Here is a 26,101-nt window from a genome sequence, read left to right on the forward strand (position 1 = left end):
AACCACAAATCTTATTAAAAAGCTTCTTACATTTAAAATATGCAAAATGCAAACAAAATTTAGGAGTGAAAGTAAAATTAAATATTTAATGACATAATTAAGTCTTATTAATGGTATGTTCTTTATTTTGCAGATTAAATATTCACAACGATTATCATCTCTTTCATCTTTATTACTCAAGCAATGTGTTTTTCATAATTATTTGTTAGGTATTTTCATTAACATTTGATGAATATTAATAGTTAAGATAAAAAACAGTTTTTATTTCTGTTGTAATGACTTTACAGTGATCATAATATATAACGAAGTATTTATAATGCGTTCCACTTGTTAATATTTAGATCACTGGTTTTGTTGCCACTGCGTGGAAACGTGGACCTCTGGGAGTGATGGATGACAATCGTCACAGTCTGCCATTACTCTTTATTTATTTATTTAATCTACTATTCTTAATGTAGCTTCACTGTGGGAGAAATATGAGTTGCAAACTCACAAATAAAACTAATAGGTCGTGTTTTAGGTTTAATCCTACTCTTGTGTGAATGATGGCGTGCCTATCTTCTTAGCATCCTGATTCATTTCCCATTTTTACCCCATTTTCCTCGCCGTTTGGGTCCATCTGTGTGGACGCCACTCTGGCACATTCTCTCTCCGTGACATTTAAGGTTTAGACCGATGGCCTCCCAGATACTTTCCTTTTGGCACAAAGGATCAGGGTTTTCCACCCTGGACAATATGAAGCAAATGCATATGGCTCTCCTAATTTTCCATTCACGCGGTGATTGCGGAGAGCAAACGGGAGCAGGTCTAATCACCCTGACGTTGCAAAAGGCATAGGGTGACCACGCCTCCTGCGCCCAGCGTGGCGGCCTCATGGCACGAGCAGCAACCTCTAGAGAGCCTGTGGTTTCCAGGCAGCCCAGGAGCCGCATGTTACCACCCCGCATCTGGGGCTCCCACACCCCGGATGATGGGCAGGGAAAGGATGGTGATGGAGCCCGGTCTCACGGCTGGGCCTGCCCCCGGCCCGCAGAGCAGCCCCGGTTCCGGCTCCCTGCTCAGCATTCTGGGCCCAGCAGCGGGGGGCATCAGAGTGCAGACGGCGTCGCGTCCGTCGGAACACGGTGCCCTTCGGCTTTCCCCGCCAAGCCTTCTCTCTTCTGCGAAGGCAGCTGCGTTTTCAGAGCCACAGCCTGTTCTCAAGAGCTCGGAACCGCAACGCTGTAAGCAGGAGGGAGGGGGGCCTCTAGCCAATATCAACCCACAGGCAGTTTGTCATTTCAGTTTCGGGGAACCCCAATTCGCTCTGTTTCCTGGGAACCGACCCCGCTGGGCCCTCTTGGGGGGCTCTTTCTGACTCTCCTGAAAAGCTCGCAGAGAGGGACAGATCGCCCCTCTCTGGTGGGGAGCGAGTTGAACACCCTAAGGTCTCACAGCGGGTGATGAGCACAGCTGGGATCCTGAGACACAAAGCCAGGTCTTTCTGGCTCGAAATCCAGTGCTCTTTTCACCGTGACATGACGCTACCTCCCTTGTCAGCTCTTCTCTGTAGTTTTATAGGACACGGGCTCCAGAGGAGGGTCATTGTTAAGAAAGCCTGAATACAGACAGGCGCACAGACAGGTCCTACCTCATTCAGAGGCCAGTGCACGAACCTAACGTCAGGAGGACGATGCTGGAGGTGTCCTGGCCCCCCCGTCCCTCACGCACGCTGACGGTTCGGCTCTGCTCTCAGATCTGTATGTGTGACAGCCCGTCTCCAGCCAGGCTGTCACCCAGGCCTAAGGAGAGGCCAGCCTTCGGGCTCTGTGCCTTCCCCGGCCCCCTACAAACAGCTGTCCTGGAATATCGAAAACTCACATTTTAATACTGTGCTTCAAACCCTTCTACTAGAAAACATACCAGTTCTGGCTATTTCCAGCCATGACATCTACTGTTGTTGCCACTAAGAGCCCGACTGCATGTGGCCAATGCTGCCAAAAGCAAGTCCAGACATGACACGGGCTCACCTCATACCACGCCCCGGGGGGACAAATCTCCGGAGTGACACATGGGCCTCGGTTTCCCCTTCCTGCTTTGAGCGCATCAAGAAGAAAGCACATGTGGGCTCAACAAGGACAAATATGGAATTCCTGCACGCGGGGGTGAGCGGCCTGCTCGGGGCCGCACGCGGTGACGTCAGGCTGGCCCTGGCTCTCATCCGTAATGTCTCTCCTTGTCAAGCCTGCAATGTGACCATTGTTTATTACCTATTGAGCCCCAGCACCATATTTGGCTCTGCACACAAGATTAATAGATTCTTCCTGTCACCAGCCTCACTCGGTGGCAGGGCTCCAGGCCTCCCCACCCCTCCTCTCCTCCTCCTTCCACCTTCCAACAACCCCAGAGGCTCTGAACCCGCCTCCCCAATGGCCGCTGCTGTAGACCCTTTTGAAGAAGCTGTTTCCGGGACAGGAGGGAGCTGATGACAGATACCCAGTCGGCCTCCAAGCTCGGGACCCAGCTGGCCCGGTGAATTCTCTCTGCCACGGAAGCTGCTGACAGTAGCGGGGCCTTGCTGGAGTCTCCCGTGTCCCCACCTGCCCTCAGCTCCTGTGTCCTCAGAGGATAGAGGCCTTGAGGCTGACAGGCTTGTGATTCACAACGTCTGGTGGGTGGGGAGAGCGAACACCCAAGGGCCAGTTACACCGCCTGATGGAAAATAGTCCAGCTTGGAGTGCGGAGTGGAGGTGACAAAGAGCTGGAAACCACGGTCATGGTGTGTCCCGAGGTGTGTCCCGAGCTTCATGGTGACTCCGTGTTGCATTGGTGCCATAAGAACTGTGGCATCAAATAAGGAAGGATACTTTGCAAAGTTGAAAGACAGTGAGGTAGAGGGACAGTGTCCCAGTCACAAGACTGGGAAGCCCGGTCCCTGCTCTGCCACCAAGGACCAGGGTGACTCTATGCATTACGTGCTGAAACTTACCACCACCCATCACTTGAGGGTCACGCTCACTGTAACCAACCCAGTGAATATCTGTCTCCTCGGCCGAAGGTGAAGAGAGGTTCCAGAAGGCCCCCCGTGTCCTTTAACCAGCAACTCCAGTCCCTCCCCAGACCTACGAAGCTCACTGGTCAGTGGGATGGTAGGGTGGTTTTTCCAAGCACAACCGGCTGACTCCAGCTGGGTGACCTACAATTCAAACCAATTCTGATACCAACTGCCAGGAGTCAGCGTAGACCCCACGGGGCTGCCCCCACATCGGACACCAGCGATACACGGGGTCCCCAGGACTTTCACCCAGCTGACTACAAGCTCAGCGCTTCCCATCACCTGCCCTCGGGCTCAGCAATCCGCTGGAAGGACTCACGGTCGCAGAGAAGCTCTGTACTTCGACTGCACTTTACTACAGAGGACAGAAATGAACGCCAGGTGCAGACGTACCCAGGGTGAGGTCTGGAAAGGTCCCCGACACAGGAGCCTCTTTCTCCCCGGAGCTGGGGGTGCGCCAGCCTCCCCACACACAAATGTGTTTGCCAGCTCGGACACTCCTCACCCCCCCTCCTTTGGGGTTTTTGATGGAGGTTTCAAGAAGTAAGCACGATTGCTTAAATCCTTGGCCATTGGTGACTGAACTCAATCCCCAGCCCCTTTCCCCTTCTGGAGGTTGAAGACGAGGTGGGGTGGGGCTGAAAGGTCCCCCTCTAATCATGTGTCTTGTTCCTCTGGGAGTCCTCATGAGTCACCTCAGTAGCATATAAACTCAGCTACGGTCAAAGGGGCCTTTTTTATATATTTATTTATTTTTAAAGATTGTATTTATTCATTTGAGAGAGAGAGAGAACAAGCAGAGGGAGGGGCAGAGGGAGAGGGAAAAGCAGACTCCCCACTGAGCAGGGAGCCTGACTCGGGGCTCGATCCCACAACCCCAGGATTATGACCTGAGCTGAAGGCAGACGCTTCACAGACTGAGCCACCCAGGCGCCCCATCAAAGGGCCTGTATCAATAACATTCCTGTCCCTCAGGAAATCCTAAGGGTTTTAAGAACTCTGTGCCAGGAATCAGGAACAAACACCAAAGACACATGTTTTTTTACCGACAGGTAGACAGAAATACAGGTGCATGGGGGGGTGCTGCAGAGAGCTACCTGCGAACCCCCGTCTGCTGGCGGGAGGCTGGGAAGTGGAAGTGGTCCGTGAAGCGGGCCGCACTTGGAGGGAACCCTGTATGCAGGGGTTCACCGCGGCGACGGTGTGCACTTCGAATCCTAACATCTGTCTGACCCGGGGCAGGTGACTCGCACCTCCGAGCCTCAATCGCCCCGTCCATAAATGGGGTTAATAACTGCAACACTTCAGGGGCTTATGGGATATAAAGAGACTCTTTCAGGAGAACACCTAAGACCATGGCCTGCACATACGAAGCACGCAATTCACTGGAGCTACTCACAGGGAGTGATGACGATGATGATGCAGGAAAATTTCGGGGGGACAGTGAGAAATTGTGTGCGTGGTGGCCCCGATCACCTCGTGATCCTCGAGACATCTGCCGACTCAGGCAACCGTTCCCAGACCACCTGACGACCGGCTCCCAGACAATCGCTTAATGGTCCGTGGGGTGACCTGTCCTCCTTCACGCTGTGGAAACCACAGGGCTCCCCTCCCTTTAACAGCTTCCTTGAGGTCTAGAAATTTTTGCATGGTTTGGCTGGCACGGGATCCAAACGTGATGATGCCCTAATTAGAAAGAACTAATTTTTGAAACAACAGCCATAAAATATTTGTTAAACAAAGCAAAAGCATTAATCAAAACAGGAGGGAGAGGGCCAAGTTTTTGTGAGGCGGCCTTCCAGCTTCTGGTAGATATGCCTCAAAATAGGCCCGAGAGAAGCCAGTGTCAGGGTGCCCCAGATGCCTTGAGGGAGGACGATGGGGAGACCCAAGGGCTGGAGGTCGCTTGCTTGTTGTGGGGCTCAGGGATCTAGGAGGCCCTGGGGTGGTCTTGAGACTGTGGCCGGCTGAGACCTCCAGGCCGAGCGGAGGGGAGCCCAGCATGGGGGACACACGGGCAGCTCTTGAGCTGTACCCGCCACTCCCTCTGTCCACCAGGGGAGCCGGGAGTGAATGACAGTGGAAAATTTCAGGCTGTTGTTGTTTCCTTTGTACACTAACCCCCCTTCCCAGGCACCTCTTCCTCTCCCTTCAAAGAAACACCCAGCATCTTGCCTTGGGCCTCAGGCTGGAGTGGTCTGTCATCCACATCTTTGAGTAACTGGGTGCCACTCTGCAAGCTCAGGCTTGAGGGACAGGGATGGGAGCCCTGTCGGGCCTTGGGCACAGCTCCCTGGACTTCTGGAATCAACACTCCCAACACCCGGGCCAGGACTGGGGCAAACACATCCACAGCCAAGCTCACTGCTGCCTCGCGCAGTGCTGGCAGTTCAGGGCCTTGTGGTGCCATTGGCAGTGTCGCTGGCCTGCAGCCTGCCTGGGGGTCTCACAGAAGGGCTCTCAACCAGAGAGAAAATGAGATTCTCCCCCATGCGCACATCTGTGGAGAGAGCGTCACCTTGCTCTCCTTCTGGAGCTCTCGGGAAGCCATGACACACGCTTGGGGTCTCCCTTAGGGGTTCAGAATGATGGAAGCCAAGGATTCACCAGAACACACCAGCTGGCAGCTCCATGGGGAAAGGGCCAACCCCACGGGTCGCTCCTGGGGCCCAGGGCCAACCAAAGAGGCCATGTGGAGATACATTCACTCTGAAAGAAATGGGGAGGAGGCTGTGAGGACCAGGAGTCGGTGAGAAGCACAAGCGGCAAGAAGGCAGAGCCGAAGTTGGAAGAGTTAGCCCAACCCAGCAAATGAGCATCGACATGGACGGAGGGCCAGGCTCGTGCTAGGTGTTTAGAAACAGAGGAGCCGAACACGGGCTTGACAAGGACGCCGGGCAGGGGGCATTAGTTCTCAAACTTTGGTGTGCGTGCACGTCTATCCTGGAGCTCTCCCAGGACAGATGCCCAGGCTCCACGCCTGAGACTCAGATTCATTTTCACAAACCACCCCAGGCGCTTATATGGCAGGCAGTTGGCGGCTCAGCCTTTGGGACTCACTGGTCTAAAAGGCACTCAGAGGAGGAATACCCACCCCAGCTTGGGGACATGGGGTTGTAGGAGGGAAGTCTGGGGACAGACTTGTCTTGGCACAGACACCGGAGCCAAATGAATCTCAAAAAACAAGGAAGAGAGAGAATGAGAAGCAGAGAATAGACAGAACATTCCAGGCCAAGCACCATCGGAGCAAAGAAATTGAGGCGAAGACATGTCGTAGGTCAGGGTAGCTTCCTATGGGCCCATGACCCAAGTCGTCACACAGGCCCCGCGCTTGGAGCTTCGTGCGCTGTGGTCGCCATTTTGAAATTCTTCATTTTATCCTTGAAGTTTTGTTTTGAACAAGGGGCCTGCAATTTCACTGCGCTCTGGGTTCTGCTATTTATAGACCAGCCCTGCTGGGGTCCAGGGCATGACAGGAAGCTTGGGTTTGAAGTGGGAGTGAAGTAGAGGTGGCTAAAGAGATAAGCAGTTAAGATCCCCAAAGGCCACATTGAGGAGCTCAGGCTTTGTCCCACAAAGGGGCGGGATTTTCAGAGGGAACAGTGGTTAGGTTTGCATTCCATAAGGACAGCTCAGGAAGCTGGGCCAGGTGGGTCTGCACATGGACACCGGGGGTGGCCAGGAGGCTGTGAGGACCAGACTGGGATACCAGGGGCAGCTGGAGAAGAGATGGTGGAGAAGAAACCCATGGTGAGTGTTTGGAAGTGGAGGTGGGGTGAGGCAGGGAGAGAAGCCAAGGAGGACTCCCAGATCTCTGGCCTGAGCAACGGAGTTGTGCGTGCTCCCACATTGCAAGTGTTTTTGTTTTTCATTTCCTTATCTGGGATGGTGTTTACCATAAGCACATGTCAGCCTTGTTCATATTTGTCAATAAGAGCTGTGTTGTAATATAAAAATAACTTCTACCCTTTAAGCAGAAGAAAAGATGGGGAAAAGGGGGCTCTGGTCCCAAATTCATTCACCTGTCTACGTCCCCGGTAAGATGTCCAGTTCGTGGGTGGGCCTTGCAGAGCGGCCCACGAGAGTCATCCCTAAAACTCCATGCTGAACAGGGAGATTTCCCAATAGGCCTGCAACTGTATTTGCTTTTTTCTACCCTGAATACCAATTATTTTGTCCTTTTGCTAGAAACCCAGCACTGACCTTGAAAATATCATTCGTGTTGGTAAACACACCGGTTGTTTTGCCAGACGTGGAAATCTGTGCTTTAGCTGTGACCTCAAGACACCCTTGCTCCAAAACCAGCCGCCGACAGGTCTCGGCCCAGATGGGCAAGCGTCCCGTGGATCTGAGGCTTGGAGAGAAGTAGTCTGAAGCTAATGCATTTCTCTGAGCCCCTTTGATCTAGAATCAGGCTGACAATCCTGGGAGGCCAGACTCGCCCGGAGATTTTCAGGCTTTTCCTTGGATTCAGCCGGCTGTGCTTGAGAACGTTTTCCCTCCGGCATCTTGGGCCTCGGGCTTTGAATAACTTGATATTACAAATTAAAATCACCCTGAAATATGAATGAAAGGTTTTAAAAAGAAAAGAAATTAGATTTTGCTCCAGTTAGACCTCTTGAAACGGGCAAACAGGGGCTGCCTCGGAGCCGGCTTATTGACTTGCAAGATAAACTAAATTCAGCAAAGAAAAAAAGTCCAAATCAAGCAGCAATCACAGAAGGCATTAAAAAAATATTACTCTTAGTAAATAATAATTATTCAGTTTTTCAAATACTCTAACAGCATTTTTCCTGTTCATAAAAATACACATGTAGACTATAGAACTTTTAAAAATGTAAATAACAAAACTACCCAGAAACCATCACACAGAGATAATATTGGCACATTTTGAGGTGTCCCCTCTCAGCCTTGTTTCTATGCACATATTTATAAATTCTTTCAAAGTCACTCACTCTGAAGGTTTTTTTTTTCAGAGAGGGAGAGAGAGTGAGGAGGTTGGGAGGGGCAGAGAGAGAGGGAGAATCTTAAGCAGCGCCGAGCCCAACGCAGGCTTGATTTCACAACCTTGAGACCATGACCTGAGCTGAAATCAAGAGTTGGACGTTTAACCGAATGAGCCACTCAGGTGCCCCTGCTCTGAAGCATTTTAAAGATAGAGATCGTGGATTAAACTATAACATTCATTTGAAAACCAGATGAGTTAAGTGGCCGTGTTTTAAAATCATTTTTTTCCTCAGTCAGAAAAACTAAGAGGCAGCCCACAGAATGGGAGAATATATTTGCAAATGACACTACAGATAAAGGACTGGTATCCAAGATCTACAAAGAACTTCTCAAACTCAATACACGAGAAACAAGTAAACAAATCAAAAAATGGGCAGAAGATATGAACAGACACTTTTCCAATGAAGACACACAAATGGCTAACAGACACATGAAAAAATGTTCAAAATCATTAGCCATCAAGGAAATTCAAATCAAAACCACACTGAGATACCACCTTACGCCAGTTAGAATGGCAAAAATAGACAAGGCAAGAAACAACAATTGTTGGAGAGGATGTGGAGAAAGGGGATCCCTCCTACATTGTTGGTGGGAATGCAAGTTGGTACAGCCACTCTGGAAAACCGTTTGGAGGTCCCTTAAAAAGTTAAAAATTGAGCTACCCTATGATCCAGCCATTGCACTACTGGGTGTTTACCCCAAAGATACAGACGTAGTAAAGAGAAGAGCCATATGCACCCCAATGTTCATAGCAGCAATGTCCACAATAGCTAAATCGTGGAAGGAGCCGAGATGCCCTTCAACAGATGACTGGATTAAGAAGTTGTGGTCCATATATACAATGGAATATTACTCAGCCATCAGAAAGAACGAGTTCTCAACATTTGCTACAACATGGATGGCACTGGAGGAGATAATGCTAAGTGAAATAAGTCAAGCAGAGAAAGACAACTATCATATGATTTCTCTCATCTATGGAACATAAGAACTAGAATGATCAGTAGGGGAAGAAAGGGATAAAGAAAGGGGGGGTAATCAGAAGGGGGAAGAAACATGAGAGACTATGGACTATGGGAAACAAACTGAGGGTTACAGAGGGGAGGGGAGTGGGGGAATGGGATAGACCGGTGATGGGTAGTAAGGAGGGCACGTATTGCATGGTGCACTGGGTGTTATACACAACTAATGAATCATCGAGCCTTACATCGGAAATCGGGGATGTACTGTATGGTGACTAACATAATATAATAAAAAATCATTATAAAAAAAATCATTTTTTTCCTAATTAAATAAATAAAGTATACCCAGTAAAAGAAATGTGTAAAATACAGAAAAGCACAAAGGAAGACAATAATAGTCACTTGAATTCCAACCAAAGAAAACTATGATCAATGTTTTGGTATGTACCTTTCAGTATTTTTTTCCTTGTGTATATGTGCCTTTCTTAGTTATTAAAAATAGTAAACAGTATAGTCCAGTTTACTGTTTGCGTTTTTCATTTAGTGATACAGAAAAGAATATTTCCTTTAAGAATAAATTTCCTTCTACCTGATTTTTAATGGCTACCTAGACCCTATTCCTCTTTATACATGTATAATTATTTACCTACCCAATCTCCTATTGGAATTTATAGGTTGTTTGTAATTTTTCATATTATAAACAATGTCATGGTTAACATACTTATGAATAACATCTGACTATTTTCTCATAACAAATTCCTAGAGAGTAAAATTGTATTAAAGGAGATATATATATATATATATATATGTATATATATATCCTTATTCGATAGACACTACTAAATTGCTTCCAGAAAGGTTCTACTAATTTATACTTTCACTAGTCCAAGCTTTTGAAAACATGACTTAGTGGCAATTTAATTATCTCTGTTTTTCCATCTGAAACAAGACAGAAACTAGTATCATGGTGAGCGTGACCCAGCGAGGCCTTGAGAAGAGTCACCATCATGTGTATCCAGCATATATTTTCACGTGTGCTCAGTGTGTGAGTGGTGCGGACTGTCTTTTAATTCTTACGACATCTCCCCAAAGAATTGTTTTTTAATCCCCACTTTTAGATAAGGAAAGCGAGGCTCAGAAACCTCAGATCCTTGCCTTTGCATCCATGACACCACGCTGTCTGCATGACCACAGACTCGCGCGTGGCGGTCCAGCGGTGATGCAGTCAGAGAATCCTAGCCCGGAACCCGGACCTACAAACACCAGGCACTTCAAACCTCGCAGAAACACATGCTTTACTTTAAATAAGTCAACGAGATAAACATTCGCCTTTCTGATACATGTAACATAAACACTCTTGTTCCTGGATTTGTTTTTTTTTTTTTTTTTCAGGTAAAAAGATTGCCAAGGTTTTGTCCTCCTCTCCTGGAGGCAAGGAATGAGGGAAGGGAGGGAGGGAGGCTGGGGAAGGGAGAGCCGGCTTGCTCAGAGGACCGAGCAAGGTGAAGGAGCCTGTCTTCCAGGTCTGTGCTGGCAGACCTCCCGCTTTGAATCAGAAGTAGGGAATTTGCTTTGGTTTCCTGACTGGGTTGCCTTGTTTATCAGCCACAGGGCAAGAAACATGCCACAGCCATGAAGTAAAGTTGACATGGCATCCTGGGGGAAAGGGAATGATTCCAGAGGCTGAGTCACTGCTCTGTTGCAGGTACAGAATGAGGCACCCTACAGAAATTCCGAGCCGACTGCCAGACTGCGGGCTGCAATAACAAAGAGAGACAGGTCTACGGATGACCTAACACACTCTGAGTATTTTGAAATTCCTGGGTTGTAAAAACGGAGAATGACAAAGTTTCAAGTAGACCTACGTTCACTCTTCCTTCGTAACAGGAATCAATCCCACGGTTGCCTAAAAGTTGAGCATTTCATTAACAATAGTGGCAGCCAAGGCGGTGATTTATTGGGGGAAGGTGTGTCCGTGTAACTGCAAATTCCCCCGCACGGGCTGGCGCCTGAGCTCTTCCCACTTTTTTCCTGCCTTCCTCTCCATCAACTGTCGTTATTGACATCCACCCACGTGTTGTTCTCTGAAAAGACGGAGGGCCAGCAGCGAGCCCCATAGCATGCTCAGCAAGTGCCATGAAGAGAGGACATCAGAGCTCGTCCTGTCTAGCCAGAGACCTAAGCAAAGCTGCTCGTGATTCTGTCACTACACCTGCAATGCCCCTAAAGGAGCCTCCACCACCCGCTGGCTGCGTGACCGAGCCGGAAGCTCATCACTCTACGCCTCAGTTTCCTCTTCTGTAAAATAGGGGCAAGAATAGGTTAAAAAAAGGGGGGGTGCTCCTGGGTGGCACAGTCAGTTAAGCATCCAACTCTTGGTCATCTCAGGGTCATGAGATCGAGCCCTGAGTCGGGCTCCGTGCTGGGCGTGGAACCTGCTTAGGATTCTCTCTCTCCCTTTCCCTCTGCCTCTCTCTCAAATAAATAAATAAATCTTTCTCTCTTTTTTTTTTTTAAAGAAGGGATTAAAAAAGGAGGGGACATTGGCCACTGGCCTGTGAGAAGGATCCAGAAATGCCGGTGTTGTATTGCTTCTTGTTCAACCCCAGCTGCTTAATCTGCCACCTCCCAACATTTAGCTGCCCTTCATCGAGGGGATGGCAGGGAGAGCTCTCGGGCAGGCATCAGAAGGCATCGTTTTAGTTCAGACTATTATTTATCACTTACCTGTTGTATGCCCTTCGTACTAGTGGTCATAGCAGTAGTAGTAATAGACAACCTGACTTCGTGCTGGGCATTTCATGCCAACTTAATCCTCACCATACCTTGTTGACATAGGTAATATTATTCTCCTAATTTTACAGTGAGGCTTAAAGAGGATATATAATTTGGTCAAGTTCCCACAGCTTGTAAATGTGTATTTCCTGGAACTCATCCAGGAAAACTGTTTCTAGAGCCCATGATCCTAACCATTGTTCTGCCTCAACTTTTCCAAGTTGTTTTTTGGCCCACCAGGACCTTATTATTTGATCAGTGGGTGTAAAGAACATTTTGGAGGCCTGTTCAGCATATTTTGGGAGGAAGAGCTGCTCTTCTATTCCAGAAGGTTCCATCAGAGCTATAGATTAAAGGGCCTTCGGCTACGATCATCCTGTCCCCCAACCATAGAGCTGATGGAGGACAGTCAGACTCTTCCCCTTCAATTATTGTATATGCAACACAAGAAAGAATTTTTCTACTCAAGTTGCTTATCTGGAGCTGCCAGGGGCCATATTTCCCAAGGTGTGGACAGGGCCTTCCTTTGCTGGAAAAGAATAAGATCTATAGATAAACAGAAATAAAATATGGATGGCTACTTAGAATCCCTAGTTCCAGTTCAGAGACCCTGGTTCTCTTCATTATTGCTTCAACTCCATGATCAACCCAGTGCTTCCACTGTGTAAATGAATAGCCTCGTGTCTGTGTGACTGTGAGCTCCGTATTTTTGCTGGCAATCAAGGAAGCAGGGAAGGGGCATGAGGGGAAGCTGTAGACAAAAGGTACACAGAAGTGAAGTAAATTACTTTCAGTGAATACAATTGCATTAGAGACAAAAGTCAAGTTAGAAGGAAATCATGTTAGAACCAGAACACACTTGAAAAAGCATTTCATGCAAACCCTTCATTTTACAGATGTGGAAACTGATTTGCAAATGGACAGGGTAACTAGCATGGTGTTAGGCAACTGGCTGGGGCTGAGCTCGGGATTTGGCTGAATTTAGGTGACCTCCCACTTTCCCAGGACTCTTCCTGGCACCTGCCCTACCTTCCCAGATAGGTAGTTGGAAAGGAGATGAGTGCATTACAGATGAATGTATAGACGATGGGTAGATAAATGGACAGATAAATTGGTAGATGGAAAAATAGAGGCTAATAGATGGGAAGAGAGAAACAGATTTAGCAGAAGATTTGATCGTATAATAAAAGCCACTGGAAAATCGAGATTAAGCTAGGAAACGGCATAGTCGAAAAAACACCAGACTAAGAAAACATTCCAGATTTTACGTCTGGTCCTGTGCTCACTAACTTTGTTGACTTGAGCGAGTCCTTGAGCTTCTGTGACTCTCAATTACATGTATAAGTTGGTCATAAATACATTGTGAAAAAGCATACATGTGAATCCTTTGTTAACTGTGAAGGTTTTTTATTTTAAGATTTGTTTATTTATTTTAGAGAGAAAGAGAGAGAGCATGTGAGCAGGGGGTGGGAGAGGAGGGAAAGAAAATCTCAAGCAGACTCCCTGCTGAGCGAGGAGCCCAGTGTGGGGCTCGCTCTCACGACCCTGAGATCATGACCTGAGCCGAAACCAAGATTGGATGCCCAGCCGACTGCGCCACCCAGGCGTCCCAGCTGTGAAGTGTTAATGAGTGTAAGGCATTCCCATCCATTTATGAAACTCCACTGTAATCATGTGTTCAGATTTAGACGCTCCTTGAGGACAGGGACCATCCTTACCTCCTTCTGTATACCAATGCCAGATACTCAATGGGTATTTTTAAGGTCAATAAACAAAGCAATAGCATTGTTTTTATATAAGTGGTCTTCCTCACCACCCGATCCAACCTAGCTCATGGGCTCATCCAATCAATACAGAGTTTTGATTAAACGAAAAATGACACATACCAAGAAGGACATGAGGGCAAGGGGAAGGCCCATGATTGCCCCTTGGCCTGCAGCCTTTCATCTTAATAAACTCTGAGGACTGGTCTATTCTTCTGAACTGCCTGTAACCTGTAACCCAGTTCTGCTTGGTGTTTTTCTTTCTTGTAACACATTCATGTTCCCTACCATCTTGGAAGTGTCCTCTAAACAAAAATACACTTGCAGAGAAGAAAGACATTAGAGCCCTACTTCACACAATCACGGAAGTTCATTCAAGTTACGTTTCAGATCCAAATGTAAAAAAAAAACACACAACAAAAAAACCCAAAACATACCAAAAAATAAAAACCTTTCAAACTTTCTGACCATGGAGCAGGGAGAGATTTTTTAAAACTAGACCAACCAGGGGGGGAAAAAAAAAACATGATTCATAAAACAATGACTGATAACCTTCATTAAGCTTTGAAATTTCTGTTCGTCAGAAGATCCCACTCTCCAACTCCAATTTAATTAAGTTAAACATGTGTTGGTGTGGGTCCCACTTGGGTATCACCACCCCTGAAGTGAGGTGCTCAGCGAAAGGTTGTTACCACACTCAGGATAGCAATGATTTAGGATGCCACAGGCCTGGAAGGATCTTACTGTTCCCATTAGGGATTTAGCTAGATGATTTAGGGACTGGGAGATGGAGTTTGGGGGAATGTGTGCAAATCCTTTGCTACCAATGGAAAAAGAATTTAATATGCACGACCAAACAGGTGTTATGAACACCTCGAGGGAATGGAGCACATCTTTTTTCTTTCTAGATCTTAAGAGCCTTGGGCAGGGTCTGGCACAAAAAAGCCCCTTTGTACATGAAGGGACAAAAGATAGCACTGTCCTCATAGAAGAAAGCTATTGCTTAGCTCAATTTCACCAGGGACTTCTTACTCTTTCGTGTTCATTAACCTATGGCTGTCTTCTCCAGGCTCTGCTGGTTATGAACATTATCTCTTCCCTGCCCCCCAACCCAAAAAGTGATCAGCAGAACACCTCAATCACAGTGACATCTACCCTGTGTTTTACAGTTTGCAGACTAGGTCCAACCTTGTGCAAACATACCTCTCACTTCTGTGTTTGATATGACCTCCCAAATGCTTAGACCTTGTGAGTGAGGACTCCGGCTCCCAATATTTGTCTCAGTCCTTTCTCCAAGTTTGAGAAATGGTTCGCAGCCGTGAGGACTCCACCCACCACTGTCCACAGAGCCCTGCTTATGATGGGCCAGCCCGACAGGCTTCGTGGGCATTGCCTCATTTCGTCTCGCAGCCACTGATGAGGTAAGCACTATTTTTGTCCCTATTTGACAACTGAAGAAACCGAGGGACAAAGAGATGAAGTCATGTGCCCACGGTCACGCTGCTGGCACGTGGCAGACTGAAGACCAAGTCGCCTGACTCCAGAGCTCTCAGGCTTACCAGTACCCTCAACTACCTCTCCTTAGGCTGTACTCCTTTGCTTGTCCCTCTTGAATGCTCTATGTCCCTCAACTGCTGGCTTTCACCCCCTCGCAGCTTTGATGAGCTCAGAGCTCTAGGTGATAGCGTTGCCTCTACCAGCCTGCACCCCCAAGAGTCTCAAAACAGACAAGGCGAATCCTCAGAAAGCAGCTGGATGCTGGGGCATGCCCCTGAGATCTCTCCTTTAGAACGGAGGCTCTCATTCCCCCAGCTGCTAGAAGGGTTGGCTGCTGAGGGCTCACAGCTGAGACTCTTTCCGGGAACCACTCTTGCCTGATGGGAATCACCAAGATCCCCCACCCTACGCACTCGCCTTTCTGGGAACAGGCGGCCGGTGGTTGGTGGATGCAGCGTGCAAGCCCAGGCTTCTAGCCTCAGCTGGGCCAACTCCAAAGGGCCATCCTGACTCCAGACCGATTGCAACTGCTTTCGAGTTCCAGCCCTCCCTCTCCCCAGGTCTGCTTCCTCCACTCCCCAGCGGGCCCTAGTCCCAGGAGCACTCCCCAGTAGATGTCCTGCATGCACCTTGCAGCCTCAGACCCAGATTCCCAGGAATCCCTCTGAACACCGAAGTTAATCAAACGTCTCTGAGCAACGCTTCATCTCCTGATGGCAGAGGGAGGCCTCGTGCAGGTGGTGGTCTCAAACCTCTCCCAGTGTTCCAGTTTTCCTGCCCACCTGGTCTTTGGCATGGCCGTGTGCATGTTGGCTCTTTTTCTTTTATTCTTTCAGTTCACTAGAATTTTCTGTGTGCATTCCTGTGTCCATGAGATTCACCTACACCTACAGCCAACAACAGGGCTGTGCTCTTCCTACAGCTTCTCTCCTACCCCGGACAATGCCTGGAGTGTCTCAACCTGGACCCAAGTCCTCATGATCGTGCTCTCCCCACAGCCCACACCTGTGGGCAATGGACTTGCTTGCAATTTACGTGCAGAAAACATAAAATAAACAGACACGGGGAGGTGTAGGAGTATCGCTGGGTCTTGAAGATGGAGTGCACCCCTACAGGTAAACCCAGAAGTCTTTGGCTAGTGTCCCATCTTCTCTCTCAGCTCAGACCCTCGTTTCTTCCATGTCAAGATGCCATAGTACATTCTGAGAAACCTCTTTATCTCCGACTTCTTTCACTCGAATCCGTTGTGCACTCTGCTGCCAGATTATCTTCCTAAACGAAGCTCTCACCATACCCCTCCCTGCTTAACCACCTTTGTGCTCCCCATTCCCTACCGACGGAAGCCACGCATGTCATCCTAGCATCCCAGACCCTATCCGCCACGAGGCAGCCAGCATTTCCCTTTGTGATGTCGCTTGTTCTCTTTTGTTCAAACGCTCCTCAGGAAACCTGATCCATACGAAGAGCTGCCAACGGTTCGGACTACGCTTCTCTAATAACTTCGGCTCAGTCTCCCTTAATTTACACTCGTCTGTATACTTGGCTTCTCTTCCCTCCAAGATTATGAGCAGCTCGGGAGGAGATGTACTGCAAACCTTAGCGCTAGGACGGTACCAGACACAGAGTGGGCTCTCAGGAGATTCACTGAAGTGACTCATCGTCTCCCAGGGGAAAGAGATTTATTCTCCTCCCTTCTCCCCGCCTTTCTGCCAGTCTTTGTATTCCCAAAACCCATCTATACCGACATTATAGGATGTACTTATTTAGTCATATGAAACATACAGCAACACACGGCATATTGAGACGCTGTCCTGAAACACGCCTTGGGAGAAGGATGATTTGGACGCTGAGGTAGAGCGGAGGGAAATGAGGTCACTGCTTTAACTTAATGAGGGAGAATTTATAATTTTGAAACGAAGATATTCAAACAGTGGACTAAGCCGAGGGTGGGGAGGAGTCCTATAAAATAAAGCGAAGGCCAGAAATCAAAGATAAGCAAGTGGTACATGTATTAACAATTTTCAGGAAAAAAAGGTGAATATTCTTCGGAAGGAATTCAAAGCCTAGTGCACTGCCTTTTGTCCTTTCCTAGACAATTGGCACAGGGCCACTCCTCCTGGCTTGTGGGGTTGGGCTCAGGGTCTGGCTCTGGGGCTCTGACCACCTCTCCGGGCTGGTCGAGGTTGCTGTCCTATCCTGTCCCCGGCTCCTGAGTCCCAGCTCCGCGGACAGTGATATCACTCTCTCACAGCACAGGCTACAAACGTAACTGCCTCCCATTCAAACACACTTCCCCTTATTTCCACAGAATCTTGTTCCCCTGACAAATGTCTGGAAGCTTCTGGTAGGAAGTCAAGCTCAACTGAGCTTCAGCGATAATGAAAAATGTTAGATACAAAGAGTTTCTTAATGAACACAGTGGTGCCTCTGAGTTGCATTTGGACCTGTTGACCTATTTGTCCTCTTCCGAGCTTTGGCCCCTCTGCTCTAGGTCATGGGCATTTCTCTCCAACGGCAGCTCTGTTCTTGCTGGCTGTCAAATTCCAGAATTGGCCCCAGTGGTGAGAAAGAAGGGAGCTTCTCTCCCCTACTTTTTCTAACAACTTGTCAAAACTGACACAGACCTGGTGTTTAAACGTCAAGCCATCCAGGATAGGAAAGGTATTGAGAAACGCTCTAGAATAGATTCAGAGTCAATGAGGGAACAAGTGTGGATAACGGTATTTGTACGAAGGATTTGCGCACTGTGGAAATTTATCCCAATTCATATTTGTCTATAACATCCCTTGTTTCTTTATTGCAGAGTTGCCTTTATAAGAGAGCCTCCGATTCCAGACACACACGCACACGCACACACACACACACACACACACACACATCACTGGAAGCCCAGTGGTCACTGCAGGGTGACCTATAACCCCAACAACAACCTATAACAACAACCTGTAATCCCAAACACCCACTCTCATGACCAACACTGCTCAGGCCCCGGGGCCACCTCCTCCACGTCTGTCCTTGAAGTAAAAGGCACTGCACTTGAGCATCGAGCACCGAGAAGGTGTGTTTGCCCCGCTGCTGACTTTGGAAAGGACCACGACTTTGGAGCGTACGGAGGATTAGAGCAGCAGAAATGCTGGGATAAGAAAAAAGACAAATTCTTTACCTTGTTAATTCTTCCCCTCCTATAGCAAGGATGTAATAAATTCTTGCATAATGAAGAATTATTTCTCAACAGTGCCAAAAGTCCACTCTCTTCTCTTCCCATTCTAATTCAGGGTTCTGGGGGTACATGAAAAAATTACACAGTATGCGTAACGGTTGCGCATACATTTTGGCTAACATTTTGCAATATCACATAACTTATATTTCTTTAATTTTTTACACAAATATAGTTCTAAATAGAACATATCTGATGTGTAAAAGCGGTTCTTGACATTAGCAGCTAAGTGAACTTTGCTAGAATTGCAGATAGTTTTATTTTTATAAAAATATGCATGGAGGTGAAATGAAATCTCCAGTAGATATCTTTTGAAAACCTTCAGATCTATTTCAATAATTTTATTTTAACTTCTGATATTCACTAAGTAATTTGTATTTTGCGTTTTGGTTGCAACAGATAATTTTGACTATTTTTGGAAGAAAAACAAGTTTTTTGAAAACATAGCTAAAATAATTAAATTTTTAGCTTCTCACATTAACGTTAATCTACATATTGATTAAAATATATTCAAATTTTGTACATTTTAATATAATTACATTTACTTTTAATCTGTTAGATTATTGCTATCAAAGGAACACAGATGGTGAAAATCTTGATTATAAGAATATAATTAATGATTTTGCCGAAACGAAGGCAAGAAAATGAATTTTCTAAAATAAATCTATAATCGTTTGTAAGTTCATGTCTTTGTTACTCATCCAAACATCGCCTGCCAAACAACATCCCAGACAGGCTAACAAAGGATCACATTCCTCCCCCTTTGATATTTTGCTAATTTTTCGTCATAGAAAAAACATAGCTCTACAAACATTTTTGTATTTTGTCTTCTGAAGGCACATCAGGGGGAGGACAGAATATTTTTTAAATGGTTTATTGGCTTGACTTCTAACTTTTAAATAACTAGACATACAGTGCAAGAGCGCCAGGCCTGGGGATGATAGGAGCGGGGAGCTCTCTATGGCTGCTGACCCTACGGTGTTTTCTAACTTTACTGAGTAGACACACCAGGACGGGCCCCTCCCAAGTGCTTTCATGCACTTCCTTCGTCCTGCCCACGAGCTTGGGGCGGCTGGGATGCAGGGAGGGAAGTGACTGGCTCATGGTCATAGTGTGATGACCAGGTAAGCGGTCCCTCACCCTGGCCTCTGGGACTCCAAATCTTTCCGCAAGCATCCCCACCACTTCCCACTTCCCCCCTTCCCACCCCCTCTCTGTGGCAGAGGCTGACAGGCCACGTCTGCTCCTTGTTTATTTTGTAGAGATCCTCTGATAAGTGCTTTAATTGTGTCACCTGTTATACACCTCTTTAAAACTACCTGCATCAATATATCTGTTATGGATTTCAAGCTCATTAAATAATCTCAACACGCCGTATGCTATGTGCAGACACTTGATAAATTACATTTTGGCCACAATTGTATTGGTAAAACTTTTGAAACAGCTTAAATGCTTAATACATTGCGCTGCATTAAGACATGAATTAATTAATAAATGTTGGTATAACCATTCGATGTAATATCATACAGGAAGTGAGAATATTGGTGATGAAGGTTCCCAAAACATGGAAAACACGTACAACAGATACAACGGTAAGTGAAAAAAAGAAGCATATAAAATTACACATATCGGGGGTGAGTGGGTGGCTCAGTCAGTTAAGCATCTGCCTTTGGCTCGGGTCACGATCCCAGGGTCCTGGAATCAAGCCCCACGTTGGGCTCCCTGCTCAGTGGGAAGCCTGTTTCTCCCACTCCCACTCCCCTTGCTTCTGTTCCCTCTCCCGCTGTCTCTCTCTCTGTCAAAAAAAAAAATAGATAAAATCTTTAAAAAAATAAAGATAAAAAAACAAAATTACACATATCATCTGTCAGAATTAGGTAAAAATTAGTATACACATAAAAACAGACACACACGAAAAGAAAAACAGAAATTTACAACTAAATACTAATAGTGGTTGTATTTAATGGTAGTTATTAATGTACTAGAGTGATTTTGTTCTTTTATTTTCTTTTTTCCTATTTTTAAAACGGTTTGGGATTAGGTTAGTTTCATACTGAAAACATATCACTTGTTTAGAATGCATTTTTTTCCTGCAAATAATAGCGATGGATTTTGGCCCAGTTTCGTATGATCTGTGCTACCACCTAATCGTTTGCATGACATGCCCGTCTCCCTGGCTCCGTGCCTTCCGTATGATGAAAGCTATCCCGACCGAGGAGACTCTCCGAAAGTCTGCCTGCTGTTGGCAAGATGCATTTTACAGATCAAGCACTTTAGGCTTTGTCTTATAAATTAGGAGGAGCAGAGATGAAAAGAACCGAGGGTCTTGAGGTTTTCATACAAACTCTGCCAACAGAAAAGTTCTATCACTTTCTAAAGGCAATGCTGTCCATCAAATCCTCCCCCCGGGACATGGAACCGTGCCACTTGGTCAGCGAGCTCCAGATAAAAGCCGCTTGTGATCAGAACGCCTCCTCTCTGTAGTGACCAGTGCCTCCGGGCACGTCATAGCTTCCAGGCCTTTGAGGGAACTGCATCCTCACAGGGATGTGCCAGATTGGAAGCCAGCCTTGAGGGCCATAGAAACATCTTTGAGTAGCTAGGAAGAACCCCGCAGATACTGGGATGAGACTCTCTCTAGAAAGCCCTCGCGAGCCTGAGGTGCACATCCACTTCACCCGTGCCTGTCTTGGGTTTTAAGGTCAGGAACCCTCTCCCAATGGTAAGTGACAAGAGCAGGAAAGACTTGGTCAATGGAAAACTCATGATCTCTGCTGTCTCTTCCCATTCTTCCCCTTCTTTCCTTCCTTCCATCTGAAAACCCACCGTGTGCCAGCTGCTGTCCCCAACACTGAGGACCCAGAGTCACATTAGACACAGTGGTGGCCTGGAGGAGCTCGAGGTCTACCCCTTCCCATTGAGAGTGTGGTCCCCGGATGGCCCAGAAGCTGGTGGGAAATGCAGATCCCCCCTCACCCCTGCTGGCCCCACCACAGACCTACTGACTCAGAAACTGGATTTTTAACAGGTTCCCCAGGAGACAGATGGGCACACAGAAGGTTGAGAAGCTCTGGCCAATAGAACTCTGGGAAGGCAAGCCCAGTGTTTTTCTGAGTGCGGTTAAGAGTGGACCGTGTTACTTAGCGTTCACGAGCTATTTTAGCTGGTTTTGCACACATCATGCAGAAGGACATGTGACTGTTGGAGGGTGCACTGCTGTCCTCACGAGGACAGCCATCACCTGTGGGAGCGGAGAGTCCCTCTGGAAAGCTTTGTGGAGGGGATGGACAGGCAGGGATGCGGAGGGGAGAGGAGAAAGTGGGCATGAGCTTCTGTGGAGGAGTGGCCAGGGGATCGGGAGTGTGGGCGAAGCACGTGCACACAACCGTGGAGGTCCCGGGCCTGAGCAAACGAGTTTGAAGGGATGCCTTCCTGGAAGCCTCATCTGAGCAGGACGTGCCTTCCCTTTCGGGCTGAGAAAACCAAATCGCTTCCCGTGCTTTGTCTCCTCACCTGCAGGTGGCCACTCAACAGATGAAAGCCTTCGAGGGCCCGGAATATGCCAGGGGCACGAGGGGCAGGAAATCCAGTGACCTCTTCTCCCTTCCAGTGCTGCTGAAAGAAGGGTCCTTGGGGATTGCAGAGACGTGCATTTTTTGTGTGGGGTTGTCGTGTTATTGTTGTTTGTTTTGTTTTGTTTTTAGAGAGGAAAGTTTTATTTGTGCTCGGGTCAACCTCCCCTCTACCTACATTAAATTAAACTTGAGACAACACACAGGTTTCAGAAAGATTGCTTCAGGAATAAAAAGGGTGCTGGAGTTTTGACCAAGCCCACACACCTCTTGTGTGCCCCCAGCCCTTTTTGGCAACAAGAAGTGGCGGAAGTATCCAAGATAGGAGTCTCACCTGGGTCTCCAGAATGCCCAGACACCATCCTGGGCATTCCTCATCACACAGGTGTTATAAAGAACGCCTGTGATCTTTCCTTTCTTTTGGCGCTCTGACTTTCTATTGCCTTGGGTGGAAACCAACTCTTGGCATTGGGAGTTATTAGGCGAGAGAGGCACAGATGAAGATTTATAAGTCTTCCTTCCGTAGGAAATTATATATATGGACAACATATTTCATATAACATTTCAGAGAACATACTCTATATCTTTTTGGCACGTGCAGAAAGAATTCAAGTACATTTGTTCTAGATGGGAATAAAAAAAGTGAGTTTCTTCTTCCCATAGTCTTTGAGGAAACAATTTATAAGTTGCCAATCTCTTGTATACGAGAGCTGTACTCTCCAAACTAAACACAGATCATCAAGAATCAGCTGAAAGAGCCAAGTCCTAGAAAAATTTCCTAAGAAAACTGAACCACCTGCTACAGGAGAGAAAATATCCGGGCCTGAGAAATAAAATCCCCTGAAGATTGTGTTGACATTTAATTGCAGTACACCCAGCACCGCTATGAAGACAAACTACACCGTTCTCAGGAGGAATATGGCTATTAGTCAACCTACGCTACACACGTGAGCCCAAGTACTGCTAAGTCAAAACCCAACAAAACCCATACTTGGCATCACGAAGGCAGAAAAGCATATTACTGGCTGAAAATTGTTGTGGATTAAATTCACATTCATTCATCTTAAGCCCCATAATATCTTTCCTTGGATGTACTGGAAAATGTTTGACCATCCTGCGTGAGAGACTGTAGATTCATGCCTCTGCTTCTGCCGAAAGTTTCCAAAAGCTGACAAAGAGCCCACTCTATCCGTTCGAGAGAGAGGAGAGCCATCCTTTTCGAGAGAATAAGCAACACACGTGTCTTCAGGTCTGTGTCTGCATATACCATGCCTATTTTGAGGAGGAACTGAGTTCCTGACAGAAAAATAACTTTTATTTATGTTAACACATTTGGGATGGCTTATGTATTAGTCAGCTCAAGCTGCTGTAACAAAACGCTGCAGTGTGGCTTGAACAACAGATATTTATTTCTCATCGTTCTGGAGACCGGAAGTAAAAAGTCAAGGTGTCGGCAGATTTGGTTCCGGGTGAGAGCCTGATTCCTGACTTGCAGGTGGTCGCCTTCTTAGTGCTTCCTCAGGTGGCACAGAGAGCGAGAGAGAGTGAGAGAATGCGAGTGAGCTCTGATCTCACTCACTCTTCTTGTTTCTTAAGATTTTATTTATTTATTTGTCAGAGAGAGAGAGCACAAGCAGGGAGAGCTGCAGGCAGAGGAAGAAGCAAGCTCCCCACTGAGCAAGGAGCCCTACTCAGACTCGATCCCAGGACCCTGGGATCATGACCTGAGCCGAACGCAGACACCCCACCGACTGAGCCACCTAGGTGTCCTGTCATTTACTCTTCTTATGAGGACACTAATCCCAGCCCACCCTTGGGGGCCTCACCTTCATGACATCATCTAAACCTAATCCCTTCCAAGGACCCCACCTCCAAATACTATCACGTTGGGAGCTAGGGCCTCAACATGTGAGTTTGGGGGGGACACAGACATTCAGACCACAACAACTTCCAGGTGGAAAAGATGGAGTAGGAACCAACATGGCCACGGAGGTTCTCAGAGCCCCGCACAACAGTTATCTGAGAAATACTCATTTATGCCCCCACAGAACTTCTGGGCGGCAACGTTAGTTACGTCACTTGGACACAAGCAACATCCACTCACCCTTCTACGTAAAATCACAACTTCCCGTTGTCTCTCCATTCAAGTAAAACCTCTTCACGCGACTGACAAGAACATCTGAAGCTCGGGTTTGTTACTTTTCCAACGCAGTTCTCACCACCCCTCTGGTTTTCTCCCCGGCGACCCCACGCACTCCCCCCTGGAATGCGGGTCGCTGCCCCGGGCTTGTATTGGCACCAGTATTTACCGTGGGGCCCGTGGAAAGCTGTGCGAAGGTGGGATTTGAGCTGGATAAAAGGACAAGTAGAATTTCCAAAGGAAGGGCCGGTGGGTGCACAGGCACAGGGCGCATGTGGCCAGAAAGCAGGCTTGGAGGCGCGAAAACCTAACACTTGGGCCAAGAATGAACAACCTTCTGTTTTACAGGGTTCCTGGGCAGCTAAACATCGATTTCCTTACGAAGAGGAATCGAGTCTAACTATTTTAAAGACCTCTTCCTCGAAGGTATCTCAGAGGGCACGTGACTAATGCAATCCTAGTGGTTAGGCTTCCTGTGTCTTACTCGAATGTGCGCTCGGGAAAGTTCGCTTGATATTTTTCTTAGTTGTTTTCGCGGAAGAGGAGCCCCCGCTTCTTCCCCGGGCTCCGCAGGACTAATTTTGAAATGCGTACTAAACGTCCATCACTCAGCAAGTAACCATCTGGTCTCTGAGCCCGATGTGTGCATGCGCACACGTGTGCGTGTGTGTGTGCCCGAGTGTGTGTGCCCGCGCGTGTGCCCGCGTGCGGGTGTGTGCGCCCGCGTGTGCGCGCGCGTGCACGTGTGCTGGGCAGGCTGTGTTGGAAGGACAATGTGGCAGGGACGGGCCTAGTGAGCTGTGTTCCCAAACATGGGCAGTATCTCGTTCTGAGGGTGACACACCACAGTGGGGTGCGTTCCCGGGGAATGGCTAAAGCCAGGGTTCCCTTTCACTCACTGCGGACAGAGCATAAAAATATCTCCAGCAGGCATTTTTCCCAAAGGCCGGGGGGAGGGGAGGCAATTCACTTTTAGGAGAAATACCGCCTATCTAAAAAAATGAAGGGGGGGGGAGGTGTCAGACTTCACTGGGGTTCATTTCCTAGCGTGTTTGGAGGAAGAGTCCGCAGTTGCCGTTGGGAAGGTTGAGGTCTAACACCAATCTCCAGGGGAGGGAGGTCGACCCAGGGAAGGTGAAGTTCTCCTCCAGGCTAAGTTTCCAATTCCTCTTGTGAGGCCTGGGGCCGGGCCCCTGGCAGCTGGCTGTCTCCGGCCCCGCGCGGGGGTGGTGGGGGGACCGCTCTGGACAGAGCCCGGGCCCACCCACCCCGGCTCTTGCTTCCTGCGGCAGCCACTCGGGTGCCCACGCCTCAACCAGCCTTATTTTCAAGGCACCCAAAAATAACAACATTTGATACGGGGCCTCTGAAGGCTTTGGCTGGGGTCATGTTTCCAAATTCTTGACTCAAGTATTGTAAATGAGAACTGCTTTTTTTTTTTTTTTTTCCAGTCAGGCTATTTTTTCCCTCTTTCTTTTTTTTTTCACAAGTTGTTGGGAGAACCCCAACCAAGGAATCAGTGCTTAATGGGTCACAGGGTATAAATAGTAGTGTTGAGACCATAACACAGGGCTCTTTGTACTATCATGCAACTAAACCTAAAAAAGGAGAAGGAGAAGAAGAAGAAGAAGAAGAAGAAGAAGAAGAAGAAGAAGAAGAAGAAAAGAAGAAGAAAGAAAAAAGCTTCCAAACAGACCAGTTAACATACCAGCATGGGGCTCTGCGGGGTATGCGGAGATTTGAGCACAAGCTACATTCTATATTTGTCCACTCCAGCCTTCCACTACCGACATCTATTTACAGCTTCCCCGTGGACACAGGATACCCTATTCATGAAATAGGTACTCACAGAAAAAAAAAAAAAAGTCTGTATTTATTTTTGTGCTGCCGATAGTTCATAAACATAAATTAAAGCAAATAAAGTCAACCCCGAATGGGGAAACCCCAGCTCTGGGCTCACCTCCCCAGCCCCTAGCTCTGTGAAGGTCTTTTTACTTGTCAGTGGGCAGGAAGCTTTTCTCATCCGTGAAATGGGGACAAACATACCTGTTCACTCAAAGTTGTCACTAAGTGACATGTGCTGCCGCTTTGAAAACTAAGAGATGGAATCTGGGGGCTTCTTGGCTTTGAGGCACTC

At 47.5% G+C, this 26,101-nt stretch overlaps 1 long non-coding RNA gene across 1 annotated transcript; it reads right to left on the reverse strand.

Moving 5' to 3' along the window:
* Nucleotides 1-102: 102 nt before the first annotated feature.
* On the reverse strand, nucleotides 103-14,900 carry LOC130543050 (uncharacterized). Its single transcript, XR_008958074.1, has 3 exons — nucleotides 14,742-14,900; nucleotides 7,238-7,590; nucleotides 103-5,743 (listed from the first exon to the last, which is right to left on the reverse strand). It is a non-coding gene; the product is annotated as an uncharacterized LOC130543050 (long non-coding RNA).
* Between the last annotated feature and the right edge of the window lie 11,201 nt (nucleotides 14,901-26,101).

Source organism: Ursus arctos, unplaced genomic scaffold (assembly GCF_023065955.2).
Source record: "Ursus arctos isolate Adak ecotype North America unplaced genomic scaffold, UrsArc2.0 scaffold_7, whole genome shotgun sequence".
NCBI classification, from domain to species: domain Eukaryota; kingdom Metazoa; phylum Chordata; class Mammalia; order Carnivora; family Ursidae; genus Ursus; species Ursus arctos.